This window comes from Cupressus sempervirens, chromosome 10 (genome assembly GCF_028749045.1).
Source record: "Cupressus sempervirens isolate cs-2001-9-10 chromosome 10, ASM2874904v1, whole genome shotgun sequence".
In the NCBI taxonomy this organism is placed as follows: Eukaryota; Viridiplantae; Streptophyta; class Pinopsida; order Cupressales; family Cupressaceae; genus Cupressus; species Cupressus sempervirens.
In genome coordinates, this window is record NC_143127.1 from 265,202,912 (window position 1) to 265,225,572 (window position 22,661).

A 22,661-nucleotide genomic window follows, 5' to 3' on the forward strand; every position below is an offset into this window, starting at 1 on the left:
CAAAAGAATAGCGAGGAGACGAAGGATCAGATATTGATTTCTTCAAAAGAAACTATTGATACACCATCTTCCAAGGGCAATAAGCCTAAGAAAGAAAAGGTCAAATGTGCCTATTGTGAAAGACCTGGTCATGATGAACATAAATGTTTGCAGAAAAAACTTGATCACTTGACATACATTCTTGAGAAGAATAATATTAGTGTTCCTGAGTCTATCAAACAAAGTTTTAATGAAGGGTCTAACAAGATAAAAGAAAATAACAAGGGGAAAGGAAAGGGCAAGGCCCTTTTTGCAGTTGCTTCCTCACCATCCACTTGGGTTCTTGATTTGGGTGCTTCACACCACATGGCTTCATCTAAGGAAGAACTTGCATCCTTGGAGCCGTGTACTATGCCTTCTATTTTGATGGGTGATAACACTCCTGTTGAGGTGTATGAGAGAAGGTCTGTTGATGTGGGGGATGGCACATTCCATGATGTTCCTTGTGTACCCTCATTGTCAACTAATCTCCTATTAGTATACTAGATCACTCACACAGGTTTAGGCAAGCAAGTTGAATTCACTCCTGATTCAGTGGAGATACGTGAGTTGCACAATGATTCTACAGTTGCAGTTGGGAGAGTAGATCATCAGTCACAACTCTATATGTTTTCTCACCTTGTTCCTGATCCTCCTTTGACTGTTTTGCTCACTCACTCTAATGATGTGATCAGATTATGGCATGAAAAATTTGGCCATCTTAACTTCCACTACTTGCATCAGCTTAACCAACAGAGCATGGTCACAAGGTTGCCTTCTACTTTGAAATTGGAGTCACTTGGAATACATGATAGATATTCTAATGGGTCAAATTCACTTGAGCAATCTTCTACCTCCATTTTTGATGCAGAAAGTGATTCAAAGGATTCACCTCCTTCCTCTCCTAGTCATCATTCATAGGTTAATGATTCTCCTCTAGATTCTCCATCTTTTGGTCCACTTTGGGCTAGACAGACCTTGCAGTTTGCAGGTGATTGGGTTGGGGATCCATCAGACACCAAGCAGACTCATTCACAATTCTAGGATGCTTTGCATATCTTCATTGCTACTGCCTCAAATCCACAGTCCTTTCATGAGGCTTCTAGTATTTCTAAGTGGGATACAACTATGCAAAAAGATTATAGTTCCTTGATGAGGAACCACACTTGGGATCTTGTCCCTTTTCCTAAGGAAAGAAAACTTGTTCGATGTAAGTGGATCTACCGGACAAAATTTGCAAGCTTTGCTGGGGGTGCGGGATGCTTCATCTTTTGGGGGGGCCTCTTCCTCTCACTTGGAGTCCTAATTTTCTTTGGGGAGTCTCTTTTCTCTCTCTTTTGGGGGAATTTTATGTACATGGGTACCTCATCAAGCTTGACTTGCCAGGACCCATTTCTACATCCACCTAAGCTTCACTTATGAGGGGTGTTAGTGTAGTTTCTTATTTTTTTTATTTTGCTAGGTTTTTCCTACACTTTTAATAACCTCTCTTAGGTTAATAAAGCATGTCTTATTAGGTGAATGGTTGTGAGGTGTCACCTTCCTACATGTGAGCATCCATTAGCTATCTTGGGAAGATACTTTGCTATCTTTAGTCCAATAGATGGTTGCTCCTCATTGGTTGGTGTTGCCACCTCCTCCCTCTTCTTAGCCTATATAAGCATTCTACCTAGCTTGTATTTGCATCCTCTTAATGCTATTTTGCTTCTAGCATTTGCATTACTCTCTTGGAGACTAACTCTATGATGCTATTTTGATTTTGTATCATTTGCATTCATAGTTTAGATATTTATTCTTTGCACTAGTTTTATGGGTTATTAATCTTTTTCAGATTCTAACATGATTGTGATTCAATCATGTGGCATCTGGGTGGAGGTGGCGATGCCACATGTCACTGACTGTGCTATTTATGTGTTTGTCAGCTTATTGTAGACATGGATGTGTGGTGGCTTTTCTGCCACAAGGTGGAGTAGGTGTTTTCTATGTGTCTAAGCAGTGCTATTGTGGGAGGAGATGACAGACAGTCTATCGCGTGGGCAGATGCTAAACCCTACACTATCTGCATGGCATATGCGTGAGAGTGCCTCGTGGTAGGGTCTCAAAGAGCCCATAGGTCGCTATAAAGTTTTGAACTGTCATCAATTTGTGATGATTCTATCACAGGCCACTAGTTAATCTTTTTGTGTGTTGAAGATTGCACTTTGTAGGTCAGAGAAATTTTTCTAGCCGAATTTTACTTTTGCGGATGGAATTTTACTATAGTCACCACAGGGATGGGTGCATATTAATTTAAACTCTATGCTACCAGAATAATAAAAGCCATGCTGGACTATTAAATGCAAACCCAAAAAACTTTAGTGGGTGTCAGGATTATGATGAAACATCACACATTGCTTGTGGGTAAAATGTGCTTGCTATTTAAAAATAAACACTGCCGAACATTGATTCAAAGAACCCGTGTGCTATGTTGGGCGATGAGGTTCGTGTTGTCCCCTGGATTTGGGTATGGCCACCAGTGTGAGCCACACCAAAATTATGCGGTCAGCTTTGTAGTACAGACCTCTAATTTGTGAGGCCAAAACTTACAGTGCCTGCAGAATAATTAAATACACCCTGCAAAATAATAAATTCTAAAATTGCAAAGCTGGGATCTGACAGCTCGGTTCTGCAAAAAAAATTTCTACCTGGGCAATAAAAAAATACAAAAATATGAAATTTAGAAATAAATTGTAGAGAATACAAATAATTCAGATTCAAAAATGAATTAATAAGATCTGCAAATGACCATACCCGAATTGCAAATTGGGGCCTCCAGGTTTTGATTTGCAAATTTTTTTTGCCTCATGATCAAATTTCTACCTAGCATTGGAAAATTTATAGTCAATCTTCACCAAACTAATGTTCTAGATGCAATGGTGAGGTTAAATCTGGCTCTAGATGCTCCCAATTTCTACAGATCCTCTGGATGCAAGTTGAGGTGCTAAAGCATGAATGGTCTCAAATGGCTATGTATAGAGAATCTCCCTTAGCTCTGGTACCATGTAAGAATTTGGCTTAGGCTAGAATTCACCCAAGACAAAGGACCTCAAACACAAGCACAATAGTAGACCAATAGAGAGAGAGAGAGAGAGAGAGAGTATGATTAGAATGATAATATGTTCTATTATCAGAAGCATGTACATACACACTAGGAGAGCCTATATATAAAGGCCTCTAAGATGCATCTAGAATGTGTGTAGAATGTACTAGGAGATAAGCATCCATAATAAGAGGATAAGCATGATGAGGTGTCTAGAATGTTGTAGACAACATGTGCTCAAATAATGTGCTAACTCCTAAGTGTAGACAACATGTGCATAGTCAGAGTGCAAACTCCTATGTTGTCAACATGACAACTCACAAGAGTATGCATACTCCTAGGTTTCTAATAAATAAATAATACAATATATGCATTAACCTAAGTAAACTTAAGTAAGTGTAAATAATAAATACTTATTTACACCAACAATGAGTGTTATCATACCTTCCTATGAGTTGGAAGCCACCCCCTAGGCTTAATAATGTCATGTAGCACATACCATTTTTTCCCTGAGTACTCCAACAGGGATATGCATGCCCAAGTAATGTTGGGATCAACCCCCTAAACTTAGGGACCTATAGTATGTGCAGAAAATCCCTATCTCGAGTACTCCAACAAATCTTCCACAATTATTTTATTGAGTGTGAATACCCATGCCCAATCCATAGTTAATTTTATTTATGTTATCACTTGTTTGCTTACTCACATTGGAGCTATCCTATGGAGGGCTCTAGTCTCTTACCATATGATTCACTAGCTACCATTTTCGGTCCCTAGCACCTATGGTGAGCCAATTACCTAGGGTTTGTACCCTACTCAACATTTATGCTATGCCCATACAAGAAATATCATCAAAAAAAGAAACATGTCCTAATCACATAAGATAATAATAAGTATGAACCATAAATCAACCAAAAGATCCACTTCAAACATTCCATTATGTCAAGGAAACTATAAAACTATACATCTATTTTACATATTTGCACATTTATTTTATTATTTCACACTTTCATTATAGTTGTGCATATATATAATAGAGATGCACATCAATATTATAATCATGTGCAATTTTTTTTTATTTCACCAACCCCCCACATGCATTCAATATAATGACACATATGCAACACTTAATGACACTTTCATTATATTTTTACCATGGTTCAACAATGTTGCACATACATTAAATAATGTTAAATATTTCTTTAAGAAAAATGAAAGAGGGCTTGATAGGTAGTAGGTTGCAATAATGCACATATAAGAAGTATAATTGTACATATGTGTATTATACCTATGTATTTATTCCAGAGGACTCTAAAAAAAGAATGCTAAGAATTGAATTCTTGGGACTTATTGGACAACAAAGGGTCTTCCAACATGATTTGGGCTAAAACCCCAAACTAAAAAACCCTTCCAACATCATCCCTCCAAGGAAATCAGCTTGTAGCACTCCGTGCACACACTTTCAACATTAAAAAAACTTCACACAAAGAAGAGCATGGGATGCAAACTACCATCTAATAATGAAAAAATCCATTATACCCCAATAATTTAATTAAAACATAAAGCAATGTGATAGAGGCCTCCTTGTTTTATTCTTCTGGGTGTCTGGTGGAGTTTTCTTTATTTTTCTTGTTGTTTCTCCAGTCTCCGTGTTGTCAACAAGTCTAGTTTTCTCCCTTATTTCCTCCTAGTTTTGTACTAGTAAACTTTTTCCTCTGAATTTCAAATGACTATATTTTTTCCACCATAATTTTCCTATTCTTTTAATTATCAAGAAGGTTGCTTATTTATAGCTAGGATGTTTTAGAGTCATTACAATATTTATGTCTATTGAACCATCTTTTGGCTAAGGTTTAATTAAATAAATCCTTCTATTTATTTTGAAAAAAATTAACATTTCTTAAGGTTTCTAGTTATCTAGTTTTGTGTGTGGAGAAAGTTCCAAGAACTTTGTGTGGTGTTGAGGTTGAGTTGTGAAGTTCTCCCTCCAAGGTCTTGGGTTGAAGTATTTTTCCATCCAAGTTTTACCTCTTGTATAGTTCATTATGGGTTCAACACTTCATCCCACAAAGAGTTTCTTGAGTAGTTATTCATGAGAGTTGGTTGAGGATGGGATTGAACCAATGGTAGGTTTGAGGTTCAAATCTCTTAATATATTTTATTTTGTTAGATTTATTTTAGCTATCTCTTTATGCAATCAATCACATTAGCATGCACAATGCATAGGTATACTAATTTAGGCACATACATGTCCACCTATATATACTCGAATAGATATATACATTAGAAACCAAGAAAAAAAGACAAAAAATAAATATTAATCATCATAAATATAAAATTTCCCCAAGCTCCCAAAATAAGGGTAATTAACACTCCTATAAGGAAATCCCTAGGCTCTAGATGCCCATATGGATCATGGTTCTATAACGCCCTGCCAAGGGATCCAAAAGAATTAACCTAGAGTTTTACTAAGTTTTCCAAACAATTTTTTTTTAAAGAAAAAATAACAACATATACGTCAATCATAAAGTAGCAGAAGCAATAACATACAATCATATAGAAGAAAACATAATATATTACATTCTTTAAGGATCCCAAGACGTTGAATCACATTCAAATTTATTTAATACTAAGTCTAAAAATTACCACATCCACATGAAAGAATAATTAAAAATCCAAAGTCCATTTAAATAATATATATTTGTTCCGAATGCCACTTGGCAATAAAATTTAGAATGCTCAATCATCCATTGTGCATGTCACAGGGTATGAAAGGCTAAAATAACATACATTTATAAAAATAGATTACATCATCCCTTTCAGATCCATGATAAAAAGTGCAATACAATAAGTGAAACCATCTATCATAAAGCACAAAGATAGAATGAAAGGAAATGCAGACGAAGAACTCCAACTACAATATCAACGAATAGATCTCAATGGTAAGAGTAAAAAGCACTACCACCCAACCACATGGTAACCCAAAAAGGCCCATCCCACCACATTGAGGAGATAGTCTTAAGTACCAAATAGGATATCAATCCAAATAGCAATAGAAATCTCTAAGTCTAGGAAACCCTAAAAGTAATCTAACTCAAAGCTTCCAAGATAAATTAACATCTATACCTAGAGGAAAACACAGACACGTAGGAAACCTACTATGTAAATGGGCAAGTTTCATCGCACGAATCAACGTTAGAGTTACCCTAGCAGTCTCTCAGGACCCTAACCCTCTACTAATCCCTATGCGGCACTAGTATCCTCTCGTACTAACAAGGCATACTAACAATGCATGGTTGCAACCAAGCGTTCTCTGTACTCCCATCCTAGTTTGAATTAGCACATGAGGCATGGGCGAGAACATACAAAGACTCTTATTAGGTACATTTTATTCCCATTTAGTGTAGTGTTTTCACTTATTAAATAACTTACAATGGGTTACCTTGGGAGTGACTTAGGGCCCTGACCTCCATTGCAAGCACTTCTCGACATTACATATAGATAACCTACCCTAGGCTCATAAAAGCATAAATCAAAGAATCACAAATTTTACCTCAGCCCTATACAAGTGATTGGAAAGCATCAAAAGATAATACATAATAACAAATCAGTTCTCTATGACCAACTGAAAAGCATCCCCAAAAATTACTGATCAAAGACTCAAAATGGTTAAGTCAAATATGTCATAACATTCACCCTAGCTTTACATAAGAACACTAGAAATCAATAACGAACAATATAGTCAAACTCAAGATAGAGCATATCAGACACATTACCATGGTTGAGTTTAAAAGATCAAGATCAATTCATCATAACATCACAAATATAAAACTCCCAAGCCTCTGGTAGACATCCTAATCTGGTCAACACTCAATTAACCCAAACCCAAAACACAAACCCCATACAGATAACACAATAGTTCATAGCTTGGTTTGATTTTGAAAACATGTTGATGAGTTAAATGTAAGGTTTCAGTTTTTGTTCAATGTAAGTATCAAGTAAAAGAGATTCTCAGTTTACCCTGCAAGTTAACCCATTCAATTATTCGAATAAAATATAGAATTACCACTATTATATATTAAGTCAATTTCCTAATATACTCTAAGGATAATTTATTTATTTATTTGAATTACTAAAATAATTCATATTATTTTCAATAAAATAATTTGCAGTTTTATTAAAATCAAAATTAATAAAAATAAATAAATCCATGACCTTATTAACTAATTTCCATTATTAAATAAATAAATAAAATTATATTTAATTGAATTATATTAAATTATATTAAAATTAATTAATAATTATATATATATAATAACTATATTTTAATTGATTATTATAATTAAAATAGTTAATAAATTTTATTTAATAAATAATATTTAAAATTAATATCAAATAACTATTAAAACTTTTAAATAAAATTAAATTTAATAAAACTAAAGTTAAAAAATTTAATAAACTGGCACTTAATTTAATAAGGCCGCCAACCTTTTAGAAAAGATGGCCACCTTGCTGTCATAGGGTGCCTACGACCGCAGTGATTTGTACCACTACTGTCGTAGTACCCTACAATCAGTAGGGTACCCCTGTTTTTAAAGCGGTGAGGGAGGAGGTGGGTAAAACCCGCCGCCCCCTTAAAAATTATTTATTATATATTTTATTATTATTATTATTTTTTTAAAATAGCTTTTTGTTTAATAATTTTTTAAAATATAAATTTATAAAAAGAAAACAAAACCCTCTCCTTTAATTATATATATATATATATATATATATATATATATATATATAATTTTAGTCTAATAGGAAAAATACAATCAACCATTCAAATTTCCAAATTAAAATTTTCTTTTATTTTGAACCCTCCATATAAAAATTTCTTCCATCTACAAAATGAGGGTTTCTAATTTATTTTTTGATCTTTATGTATACAAAAGAATCAACATGCATACCAGAAATTCACAATATTGAAATACTCGTCACAAAGAATTATTCAGATAACCATTTGATAGTCATGAAGAAGACAAGAAAAGAAATAGTGTAATTAACTGTACGGAATTAATCACAAGAATCTACCTAGATTCTGGTGCTAACAACACAATGCCCAAAAAGATTTGTGAGAAAAATTTCTCCACTCAGAACCCTCTCTTGTCTGAAAATTCTCCTTCCCAGAATTTACAGTCCCTCAAAAATGAACCCTTAAATTGTGATATGGAGTTCTCTCCTAAAATTGGGGCACTAATTGTGCGATCACCAAAGAGGACTCCTTGCTCACTAGACTTTAACTCTTTATTATCTTTTTCATGCATGTTAATTGAAATGTAAAATATCTTTATTTAATTTCACTTGACTTCTCTTTTTAATTAATTTATTAAATTTTAACCCCATGCACACTTCATGCAATCTTAAAACTTTTAACAAATTAATATTTTTTTCACTTTTAATTTACTTTCGAAACGTTAATTGATCAAATATTTAATAACCTAAATAATAATAGTATCTAGCATTTATTTAAAAATGAACTCTAAATATATTATTATTAAATTAAATAAATATTATCATGTTCAAAAAATTAAAATTATAACTTTAATCTTTAAATTTAATTCTTTTTATTTAATTAATTCTCCAAATAATTTAAATATTAAAAATATCATAACAACTTTCCATTAAATTAAATCATTTAATTAGACTTAATTAATGGAAAAATCAAGACAAAATACAAAAACTCATCATAGAAAAATACATAAAAATCAAACTAAATGGTTATAATCATGAATTAACATCATATGACGCATTCAAAAGATAATCAACTCAAATACTTGTCCTAATTTTCTAGGAAAAATGGCTTAAAGATTTAGGATTTGGACTCAAGAATTTATCTCCCCTCTCTTACCATTAAGATAATGCGATAGGGTACACTCATCCTCACAATTCAGGGAAGTTGATACCTAGTACCTGCAATCTACATAAGATCTACGCATGTACAACCACATATATACTAAACTAAATAGGCAATGGCAAAAAGTCGTGCATTGTGTAGATCCCAACTAGCAGGTGACTATGACTCCCTTCCTTAACCACATCAAAAATGCCATACATAAAGAAAACATACATGCACACCATACACGTGCAGTATGGGGTTGTTGTAATTTACAAGTGGGAAGTATAATTTTGAGAGGGGGGGGGGGGGGGTGAATCAAAAGTACAAAGCTTAACCAATAAAACTTTTAACTTAAATCAATGCATGCAAGTAACATATCTAAATAACATGAAAGTAAAGGCATGCATGAAAATAGATGACACAATATTTGATCACCCAGAAACCCTCCAAAATGATAAGGTAAAATTGGGGTGGGGATGACACCCAAAGCTTATCATTGCAGCAATAATGTAACTTGTTAAGGTTATAAAGTTTCACCATCAGCAATGGTCTGCCCTATGAGAGGCTTGCCCTATTAAAGGCTCTAACACCTTGTTAAAAGTGTACCTTTCTAAAGGATTTACAAAACATTCACTTGGAATGTCACCCTGTTAAAGGATTTACAAAATGGCTATTAAACCAACCTAACTCCATAGGATTTTCATTTTGCTAATATAATTGTTAGAGAGTATAGTAGAATTGTGTTGACCTGATTACTTATAATCCTCAATTGCTGATTTTAGATCGCTATTCAATCCATTCTGATATGATTCTTTCTAATCTGATGTGATTCTATGTGAAATGTTGAGACTCTATTCTGCTTAACTAATCTTGCAATTCCTCTATTTTACTAAGTCACCTTGAATGTCATCTTCAACTTTCTATTCTTCACTCTCTTTCACTCTGTCATTCCTCTCTATTCCACAACTGAATTATTGAGCTTCTTCTTCCTTAATAGGTTTTCATGACTTAGGGTTAGGTATGAATCTACAGTTGAGATTCATCCTTTTTGCATATTTAGCATTCAAATTATTTGTTTGGTTGCATGGTGATTACATAGGAAATCAAAATAGATTCAATCTTATTTCTAAGCTTTGAGATCTATCCATTAGTTGTAATGTAATATGATTTACAACTAAGTCTGTGAAGGCACAAACTCTTATGTCAATATTGTGTCACTCGACACTTGCTGTTTACTGATGCTCGACACTAATTGTAATTCTGTCTTGCTCGACACCTGTTGTTTACTCGGCACATACACTTGCTTGGCACTGTCTGTTTGCTCAGTACCTGAATGACTCGACACTTACTATCTTTCTTGACTCGGCATCTATTGCAACTCAGAACTTGTACATATATTATACTTGGCATATATTGCTAGCTCGACATGAACTTAGAAAATAGCTTAAGTGTGTTGACACTCAATTGTCAAAACCATTCTGAGACTAACAATCTCCCCCTTTGACATGAGTGTCAAAAACACTTAATTATACATAATGTATCTAACTCCCTCAAGTATAATACAACTCCTTGTTTGGCATATGTACAAAACTTCAAAATTTGATCAAAATTTTGTGAAGAACTATATACCTCAAAATTTGTAACTCCCCCTGAGTTGATGTGCCTTTGTTGTATCAAAAAATTCTCATGCTAGATTTCTCTCATGCTGATTCTGATAATCTTTATCTATGCCTTGCCTTTTCATTCTTTCTTTATCTGCTCTATTCTAACTCCCCTTTTTACATATCTTTCCTTGCAATTGTAGTTTCATTCTGGCCCTTCAGTTTTTCCCAGTTCATTTTTTTAATTTTCTCCCCCTTTGTTTACTCTCCCCCTTAAAGTGCATCTCCCCCTTTTTGACACTTATGTCAAAGGGTCTATACTCTAACTGAGTATTTGGCCAAAAAGGATCTATTTACCTCCATTACTATCCTCACGCAACATCCCAATTTTGTAGTGCAACTTTCAATGATTTAATCTAGATGGTTGTCTTTGTTGCAAGGTGTACTAAGCCATCTAATGTGGAAAGATTGGGTTCTTTCTTTAACACATTTTTTGCATAAGCTAGTTCCTTTTGCAAAATCTCCATGTGAGGGGTTATGGAAGATTGTATCTATACTAGCTTGGCCTTGATGTTTGCCTCATCTGTCGTCAACATAGCTAATTCCTTTAGAGTGTGAAGCATAGTGTGAAAATGCTTCTCACTTTGGGCTAGATCTCTTGGCAATTGCATGCCAGATAGCTTTAGGTCTCTTTCCAAGTTCATAATTTGTTGGCTAGTTTCCTGAGTGAAGATGGAAGGATTACATAGTTTTGTGTATAATGAGAAGATGTTCTCAATTACTTCCTTTACTTTCTTAATTTTCTTAGCCAGTTCAACTGGTGAAAGTGCAATTTCAGTAGATATTTTCTCATTTACTTTTGCCCAAAATTTCCTTTCTGACCATTCTAGTAGTTTGGCATTTGTATCAAGGTCTTCATTTTGCACTTGGTCCACTATATTGGAAATTTGCTCCATAATTGGCTTAGTTTCATTAGGTGTCTGTAAGCTAAAGGTATCTAGAAAGATGTCCTTGATTTCATGTAGAATTTTCTTTTGCTTATACTCATATCTAAGTATTTCCTGCTTCTTTTTCCTCTCTAATGCCTCTTGCATTAGATTGATTTGCTCAAGATTAATATTATCATAATCATATTTGGAAATGACTATGTCTTCATCTAATGCTGGGTCTCCATAGTGAAGTACCCTAGCTACTCTTGTTGAGCTCGAGCCTAGTGCAAATATCTATAGTGGCATGGCATCAATGCTTAGCTTCTAAAGCATTTTAGGATTCCCTATTGTAGGCAAATTGACAAAAGTTTGTATTGCCTCTTGCTCCTTTTCCTTATGACTTTCCTTGTCCTCTTTAGATATATCCTTGTCAATCACAATGATTTGTGGAGGTGCACCTTGATCTTGTGTTGTAGAGACAGATGTATCCATCTACCCTATTTTCTCCTTTGTAAGCTCCTTGTCTTCTGTACTCTGTGTCTTATGTTCAATCATCAAGACTTGAACTATGGAGTCAACCTTTGCAGATGTGTCTGCTACTATTTGCACTATTGGTTGTCCAATTGTAGCTGTAGGGATGTAATAAGGTGGTTCTTGTGGATCCACCTTATCCCTTGTTATATCTACTATAGACTTTTGTAACTCTTCCACACTGACCAAGACTAGATTTGTACACAATTGTGCTTGCAATGTAGTTTGGTCAAGAATCTTTTTGAGATCCTCTGTAGTTAGTGGATTGATGTTCTAACTAGAATTGTCAAGAACATCTTGCACAATTATGATATCTATAGGTGTGGGGGTATCATGTGGAGGGCTCAAGGGTGGTAGTTGTGTGTCTTGCACACTTTGTTCTTGTAGCTGCTCCTCAACACTTGCCACTATATTTGTTTTATGTGTCTCCTCCACTATCTTTTCCCTTGTCTCTTTCACTGCTTCCTCCTCCTTGTCATTCTCTTCTTCTTCTTCATTGTCTTTTTGTTCAAGGGGATCCTCTTCTCCTAGTTTCACTGTTGTTAATCCATATATTAACTTCCATTTTTTTTTGGTTTATTTACAACATCTTCAATGTTATTTTGAAGTATGTTGAAGGCTCTATATTTGGGAGAGAATTTGCTCCCATGCTTTTTGCTTGCCTTTGTGATCTGACCTTTTGTTAGCTCAGGCATTACCCTAGCTAAGCTAGATTCTCTTATTTCCTTCTCCATATTGAGGCAATAATGCCATTTATTTTCAATAATTGAATATAAATCTTTTGATATATAATTATCAAGTTCAAGTTGAGTTGTCTTGAACTTGGCCATCATGGTATAGATAGATTCTTCCACCATGTTTTTCTCATCTCTACTAAGTTTATTAAATTCAATACTTGTTAAGCCACTCAAGTCAGAATTATCCTTAATATTATCACAAATGTTCTCTAAATCAGATTTAGATGCATGACTTACCACTCTAAATTAGCTTATATCCTATGACTCTATTTTCTCATCATTTGAGTCAGGTTGAGCAACATATTTCCTTCTTAGTCTCTTCTTTGCTAGCCCATGTTGCTCAGTTGCCTTCTTCTCCTTGGCTTGTTCTTTGACTTGCTGAGTGGTTGCCCTTGTGCTTGCTCTTGTAGTGGGCTTAGTAGGGCTTGGCTTGGCAGCTTTCTTAGGCTTTGCAGCTGAATTTGTGCTTGCCTTCCTCTTCTTTGGCTGTGATTTAGTAGGTGCTTCCTTGGCTTGCTCTTCCTCGACACCTTCTTCCTCTATGTCTTCTCCCATGCCTTGTGTCAAGGCAAGTGGCCCTTGATCCTCCTCACCCTCTATTGTTCCTTCACCAAATTTTGCCTTCAACTTCTTCACCAGTTTGTCTTTCTTTTTCAAAACTAATTTTGTCTTCAATTCCATCTCCACCTTGGATCTAGCAACATCATAAGTGCTAAAGGTTTTAGCACTTTTATCTACTTATTCTATAAGTAAAGCTATTATTGCTACTGAAGCCTCATCAATATTGATCTCATAACCAAGTGGCCTTAGCCATCTTATCCTTGGTATAGTTGCTTGAATGTAGGTGTAGCCTATATCAACCAAAAAAAAAATATCATTTATATGTTGTTCAACTAGGGAAATAGGTATCCTAAGCCTTTGTTTCATAGAATTCTTAAAGTCTACAAAATATCTCGTCAAAATGGTTTCAAAATTTGCCCCCATCTATTCTATATATTCATTGATTTGTACATCAACTGATCTGTTTGTTTTCCAACCTATCTTGCTAAAGGAAGGAAATTCATTCTGAATATTAAAAAATATGCATATTAGAATTGATCCAAACTTGCATTGGGCACTCTTGGACCTTCTTATAGCCCCAAAGTTCTCCATGATTTGTTGCATTGCAGCTTAGCTAGGTCATATGTATGATCCTTCTTGACAATCTTATATCCCACATCAACTGCAATGCAAGGCACATTGTTCAATCTTCTTGATTGATAGAATTTGTGAGAGATAAATCTGAAAAAATATTCTATGAGAGGGTCCTTAATTGTTTCAATGGTCATGCCTCTCTTATTCCATTGTGCTCCAATGTTCCTTTCAATGACCTTTTTGGAGTCACTTCATAGAGTCTTAGGTTGATCTAGGGTTGGGTACCCTATAACTCTATGAATGCTCCTTTTAGTTATTTTCATCAGGCCTCCTTCTAACCATAAGCATCCATCATGTATTCTACTCAAAACTAACCTAATCCATTTTGTTTTAAAAACTGTGGGGAAGTCTAGGGCACAGATAAGTCCCTTTTTCTCAACTATGTCATATTCTTCCTTGAACACCCCATTGACACATAGTTTATTGTAGGCTTCCCTGATCTCCATGTCTCACATTCCTCCTACTTTACAATTATAGCATTTGCAAATGTCTTGAATCATGACTACTTTGGGGGGAATGATATATAGTGCACCGATTGGGTTGTTCTTGCAAGCTACTTCAGGGATGAACTTGAATTATGGTTGCTTAACCTCTCTACTAACCAACTAAACCTTGAGAAGCTCCTTATCCTTGGGATTTTTTGAGCTAGATACCATTTATACAAACTAGGGTTTAACAAATTCAAAGACTGTGTAGCTTGGCACTCGAATAAATACCTTTGAATCAATTAAATTGCTTTTGAATCTTTGCTCAAATCTTTTCAAATCCTTTTCCTTCACTTGAAATTTCTTCTTTGCTCTGCTCACTCTTTTCTCTGCATCTAAATGACGAAAATGATTAAAAAGTCAAACATATGCCCTTCAATACCTAGCATTAAATGCTTAGTGTTCATACAGCTGGATACTTAGCTCGTGTGCATTTTCTTGCATTACTCGGTATCAACATGATTTTAACTTCACTTAGAAATTGAAGGATTTACCCTTACTTGGCATCAACTAGCACAATTTTAATTAGTAGCAACTAATCACTCGGCTTCCACTATTTCTATTCATCAACTCAACATACATTATCATTCACTCAACATCTGAAGGTAACTTTTCATACTCGGCAACAATATGAAAACTATGAAGATTTAACTTTAGATTTTCCTTCATAAGCTTGCATCTTTATTCAAGCTATTTATATCCTTTGTAGTACTAACTCGTCTTGGAACCAATGTATGATAAAGCATTGTATATCAGTTCCTCATACCTTCTTTCACTTAGTTGGATGAAGTGTGACCACCTAACCTTTTAGGTGAAGTGATCCCTCCATTGGATGTGTTGCTTCCATCTATTTTCTTCCATGTCTTATTCATCTCTCCTTTGATGTGTTCAACATCAACTTTCCCTTTTCCTTTGTTGAACTCAGAGTTGGGTGCCTTTGATCTTGTTGGGCAATACTTGCTAATGTGTCCTATCTTTAGGAAACTGAAACAAGTGGTTTGACTTAAACATCTATTGTAGTTACCACTAAAGTGTGTTCTTATGCAATACTCAGGAATGTGTCCATATTCTTGATAGTAGTAACAACTTTTCCTAGTGTTGTAGTCCCAATTGTAGTGATGTCTGTGACTTTTTGTCTTTGTTGGTTGGTTTGGTGATCACATAGGCTTGGATCTTCATTCAAATGTTTTATGTCCATACTTTTGATAGTTGTAGTAGTGACCTTCAAATCTTGGTGTCCTGATGGTTTTAGTCCTGCATTCATGTGCCTGATGTCCTTTCTTATTGCACTTACGATAGTGACCCATGGTTTTAGGTTTTTAATGCTGATTGACATTCTTGCTCCTGCACACATTAGTAGTATGTCCTTTCTTACCACAAAAATGACAAGTGGGTTTTGAGCCTTACATTTGTCACTTCTTTCTTCAGTAGTCATGGATGATTCTCCTTCTTTAGTGCTAGTATAGCCTAGTCCTTATGTGTCATTGATGGATCTTGGAGACTTCAGTAGTTTCTCAAAATACTTGATGGCTTCATTGGGCTTGTTGAAGCTCTTTGCAGTTTCTTTTTCTCTCCTTAGATCATTTAGCAGTTGTTCATTCTGCAACCTTAGTATGGTAATCTCAATGTCTTTGACATTCAACTCATGATGGGCATTCATCATTTGGCTTAGGATGTCTAGTTGCATGTTGGAAACTCTTGCAAGCTCAATTGATGTCTCCTCTAGTCTATTGGCTAGGTTTCTCTTGTCATCTTCCATAATGGCCTTATCTTCAATGACTCTCTTCTTCTGTTCAGTCACTTCACATAGCATCATGGCTTGTGATTCTTGCTCAATCTTGAGAGTTCTAATTCTCGATTAGGTCTACAATTGCTACATCAAACTCCTTTGATTCTCCATTGGAAAATACTTTTGTGGTGCCAATATCCTTGCATTTTTTATCATTCTAAGCTAAGGTGATGTCTTTTCTTCTCTTTAGGGATTTCCTCAATTCCTCCCTAGCTTCTTCCAGAGAATGTAGAATGAGATGTATTTCAATCTCCTAGCTTTCTATAATCTTCCCAAGCTTGTAGAACTCCATCTCTAGATATTTTCTCCAAGTTTTAAAGCTTATCCTTATGAGAACTTAGCTCTAATACCAAATTTTGAAATTTACAAGTCGGAAGTATACTTCTGAGAGGGGGGTGAATCAGAAGTAAAAAGCTTAACCAATAAAACTTTTAACTTAAATCAATATATGCAAGTAACATATATAAATAACATGAAAGTAAAGGCATGCATGAAAATATATGACACAATATTTGATCACCTAGAAACCCTCCAAAATGAGAAAGTAAAATTGGGTTGGGGATGACACCCACAACTTATCACTGCAACAATAGTGTAACTTGTTAAGGTTACAAAGTTTGACCATTAGCAATGGTCTACCCTATGAGAGGCCTGCCCTATTAAAGGCTTTAACACCCTATTAAAAGTGTACCTTTCTAAAGGATTTACAAAACATTCACTTGGAATGTCACCCTATTAAAGGATTTACAAAATGGTCATTAAACCAACCTAACTCCATAGGATTTTCATTCCGCTAATACAATTGTTAGAGAGTATAGTAGAATGTGTTGATTTGATTACTTACAATTCTCAATTGCTGATTTCAGATCGCTATTCAATCCATTCTAATTTGATGTGATTCTATGTGAAGTGCTGAGATTCTGTTCTCCTTAATTGATCTTGCAATTCCTCTTATTTACTAAGTCACCTTAAATGTCCTCTTCAACCTTCTATTCTTTGCTCTCTTTCACTCTATCAATCCTCTCTATTCGACAACTAAATTATTGAGCTTAGTCATCTTTAATAGGTTTTTGTGACTTAGGGTTAGGTATGAATCTACGACCAAGATTCATCCTTTTTGCCTCTTTAGCATTCAAATTATTTAATTGGTTGCATGGTGATTACATAAGAAATCAAAATAGATTCAATATTATCTCTAATATTTGAGATCTATCCATTAGCTGTCATGAAACATGATTTACAACTGAGTCTGTGAAGGCACAAACTCTAATGTCAATACTGTGTCACTCGGGACTTGTTGCTTGGCACCTAAATGACTCGACACTATCTGTCCTGAATTAGCACCTATTACAACTCAAAAATTGTACATATATTATACTCAGCATATATTGCTAGCTTGACATGAACTTAACAAGTAGCTTAAGTGTGTTGACACTCAATTGTCAAAACCAGTCTAAGACTAATAGGGGTAAGTATCCATAAGAAAACACATATGATAATCTGTCTAACTAATCATCATCAATAACTAAAAACACTGTAATAATCATCATGCATACATGAAGTGTAGAATACCAAGTAATATCATCATAAAATCAACTGAATTTGAAACAATATCTAATAATCTCAAAATAATGCTACTAATCATCAAGCATAAAACTAGCCTAAAAGAGTTTGGCAATAATAATAAAATGAAAACTTGGGGCAAGCACTACATCCACCCCCCTAGACTTAGGTTTACTCCTAGAACCCTGCAAGAAAGGTAAAACTAAAGAGCTCATTGTGCAGATCCCACTAGATCCTTTTCCCTTGTAGGAGGATATGACTCTACTGAGAACACTACAACAATAATATCCAACATAACAAGGTGCTATAATAACCATAAAACATACTACTTACAATCACTTAGAGCAATATGATTCTGGTTTAATAGTAAATTGAAAACCATATTGATTTAACGTTCATCTTTTTAACAAATCTGAAATAGGTCCCCTAAAACACTCTAAACAAAGGATCAACATCCCTAATCCATTGGAAAACATACAAGTTATAATGTATAGACATAAATCGAAAGTCAAGAACATAAATGTTATGAGTTTCCAAGTTCAATGTTAAAAGTTCTATTGCTTCTAATTTGATAATATTATTTATGTTTCATTTCAGTTCAACTAGTTCAAGTGTTCAAGTTTGTAATAGATCCGCATAACAATTTTAAAGTTTCATTTTTGTTCAACTAGTTAACAACTAGTGGCACTCCAATATACTTAGAGCTTCCAATGTAGAACTCAGGCTCTGATACCAGATGTAATGCCCCACCAAGGGATCCAAAAGAATTAACCTAGAGTTTTACTAATTTTTCCAAATAATTTTTTCTAAAGAAAGAATAACAACATACATGTCAATCATAAAGTAGCGGAAGCAATAAACATACAATCATACAAAAGCAAACATAACAGATTACATTCTTTAAGGATCCCAAGACATTGAATCACATTTGAATTTATTTAATACTAAGTCTCACAATTACCACATCCACATGAAAGAATAATTAAAATTCCAAAGTCCATTTAAATAATATACATTTGTTCTGAATGCCACTTGGCAATAAAATTCAGAATGCTCAATAATCCACTGTACATGTCACAAGGTATGAAAAGCTAAAAGAATGTACATTTATAAAAATAGATTACATCATCCCTTTTGGATCCATGATACAAAGTACAATATAATAAGTGAAACCATCTATCATAAATATATAACTATCCATCATAAAGCACAAAGATAGAATGGAAGGAAATATAGACAAAGAACTCCAGCCACGGTATCAACGAACGGATCTCAATGGTAAGAGAAAAAAGCACTACCACCCGACCGCATGGTAACCCAAAAAAACCCACTCCCACTATGTTGAGGAGATAGTCTCAAGTCCCAAATAGGATATCAATCCAAATATCAACAAAAATCTCTAAGTCCAAGAAATCCTAAAAGTAATCTAACTCAAAAGTTCAAAGATAAATTGACATCTATACCCAAAGGAAAACATAGACATGTAGGAAACCTACTATGTAAGCAGACAAGTGTCATCCCACAAATCAATGCTAGAGTTACCCTGGTAGTCTCTCAAGACCTCGACCCCCTAGTGATCCCTATGTAGCACTAGTATCCTCTTGTACTGACAAGGCATACTAATGTTGCATGGTTGCAATGAAGCATTCTCTCTACTCCCATCCTAGTCTATACTAGCACTCAAGACATGGACGAGAACATACAGAGACTCTTATTAGGTTAATTTTATTCCCATTTAGTGTAGTGTTCTCACTTATTAAACAACTTACAATGGGTTACCATGGCAACAACTTAGGGCCCCGACCTCAATTGCAAGCCACTTCTTGACATTACATATAGATAACCTACCCTAGGCTCATAAAAGCATAAATCAAAGAATCACAAATTTAACCTCAAACCTATACAAGTGACTAGAAAGCATGAAAAGATAATACACAATAACACATCAGTTCTCTATGAGCAACTGGAAAGCACCCCCAAAAATTATTGACCGAAGACTCAAAATGGTTAAGTCAAATATGTCATAACATTCACCCCAGCTTCACATAAGAACACTAGAAAGCAATAACAAACAATATAGTCAAACTCAACATAGAGCATATTAGACACATTACCATGGTTGAGTTTAAAAGATCAAGATCAATTCATCATAACATCACAAACATAAAACTCCCAAGCCTCTGGTAGATGTCCTAATCTAGTCAACACTCTAATCAACCCAAACCCAAAACACAAACCCCATACAGATAACATAGTAGATCATAGTTTGGTTTGATTTTGAAAACATGTTGATGAGTTAAATGTAAGGTTTCAGTTTTTGTTCAATGTAAGTATCAACTAAAAGAGATTCTCAGTTTACCCTACAAGTTAACCCATTCATTTATTCTAATAAAATATAGAATTACCCCCATTATATATTAAGTCAATTTCCTAATATACTCTAAGGATAATTTATTTATTTATTTAAATTACTAAAATAATTCGTATTGATTTTCAATAAAATAATTTGCAATTTTATTAAAATCAAAATTAACAAAAAATTAAATAAATACACAACCTTGTTAACTAATTTTGATTATTAAATAAATAAATAAAATTATATTTAATTGAATTATATTCAATCATATTAAAATTAATTAATAATTATATATAAAATAACTATATTTTAATTCATTATTAAAATTAAAACAATTAATAATATTTAATTTAATAAATAATATTTAAAATTAATATCAAATAACAATTAAAACTTTTAAATAAAATAAAATAAAATATTACAAATTTCATAAACTGGCACTTAATTTAATAAGGTCACCAACCTTTTAGAAAAGAGGGCCATCCTACTGTGGAAGGGTGCTTGCGGCCGTAGTGATTTGTACCACTGCTATCATAGTACCCTATGATCAACAGGGTAACCCCCACTTTAAAAGTGGTGAGGGGAGGAGGTGAGTAAACCCCCCCCCACCACCAAAAAAAAATAAAAATTTATTATTATATAAATATAAGTATAAATTAAATAGTATTTTGTTTAATAATTTTTTTTAAATATAAATTTATAAAAAAGAAAACAAAACCCTCTCTTTTAATACTTTATATATATATATATATATATATATATATATATATATATATATATATATATATATATATATATATATATATATATATATATATATATATATATATATATATATATATATATATATATATATATATATATATATATATATATATATATATATATATATATATAAACATTTTGATAGGAAAAATACAGTCAACCATTCAAATTTCCAAATTAAAATTTTCATTTATTTCAAACCTTCCCTATACAAATTTCTTCCATCTATGGAATGAGGGTTTCTAATTGATGTTTCAATCTCTAAGTATACAGAAGAATCAACATGCATACCAAAAGTTCACAATATTGAAACACTCATCACAAAGAATTATTTAGATAATCATTCGATGATTATGAAGAAGATAGGAAAAGAAATAGCATAATTAATTATATGAAATTAATCACAAGAATCTACCTAGATTCTGATGCTAACAATGCAATGCACAAAAAGATTTGTGAGATAAATTTCTCCACTCAAAACCTTCTCTCGTCTAAAAATTCTCCTTCCCAAAATTTGTGGGCCCTAAAAAATGAACCCTCAAATTGTGATATGGAGTTCTCTCCTAAAATTGGGTCACTAATTGTGCGATCACTAGAGAAGACTCCTTGCTCACTAGACTTTAACTCTTTATTATCTTTTCTTTATCTTTTTCATGCATGTTAATTGAAATGTAGAATATCTTTATTTAATTTCACTTGACTTCTTGGGGCATTGGTCAACTTTTGTTTAAGGCATTGAAATGTTACTTCACACTTTTTAACCAAATAATTTGTTTCCCTTTTCTTTGGAGGGACATGATTGGGTGAGGAATTTTAGAGTACCCCATTACAAACCTTTGGTAGTACTCAACCAATCCCATAAAACTTCTCACCTTTGAGACATTAATAGGAGTTGGCCAGTCTATTATCACTTGTATTTCTTAAGGATCTATCAATATTGCTTCTCTTGAGATTACATTTCCCCAATATTTAACTTCTATTTGGAAAAATTTACACTTCTCTAGAATGGCATACAATTGGTTTTCTCTAAGATATTGAAGAGTTTTCCTTAAATGTTTTATGTTCTTCGATGGTTTTGGAATATACAAGTATATCATCCAAAAATACTAATAAATTTTTGTCTAGGTATGTCCTAAAGACTCCATTTATTAAACTCATAAACACTATGGGTGCATTAGTTAACCCAAAAGGTAAAACTTCAAACTCATAATGAACATTTCAAGTGCAAAAAGTTGTCTGGTGGATATCTACTTCATAAATTTTGAGTTGATGATCCCTAATTTTAAGCCAATCTTTAAAAACATTTTTCCCCCTCCATCTAATCAAACAATTCATATATCCTAGGTAGAGGATATCAGTTCTTAATGGCAACATTGTTAAGTTATCTATAATCAATGGACAACCTTAAGGATGTATCCTTCTTCTTGACAAATATTATGGGTGCTTCCTAGGGTGACTCTAATGAACCCCTTCTCCAAAGGTTCCTCTAACTGAATCCTTAATTCACTCAACTCTTGGATAGTCATTCGGTAACATGCCTTGGAGATTTTTTGTGCCACTAGTACTAGATCAATATGGAAATCTATATCCCTTTTTAGAGGAATCTTTGGGATCTCCTTGGGAAATATGTTCACAAATTCTTCTAGAAAAGGATGATTTAGTTTTTGTTTCTTCTATTTCTAGTTCATGGTCATTAACTATTACTACAAACCATTGGCCTCCTTTCCTCATGC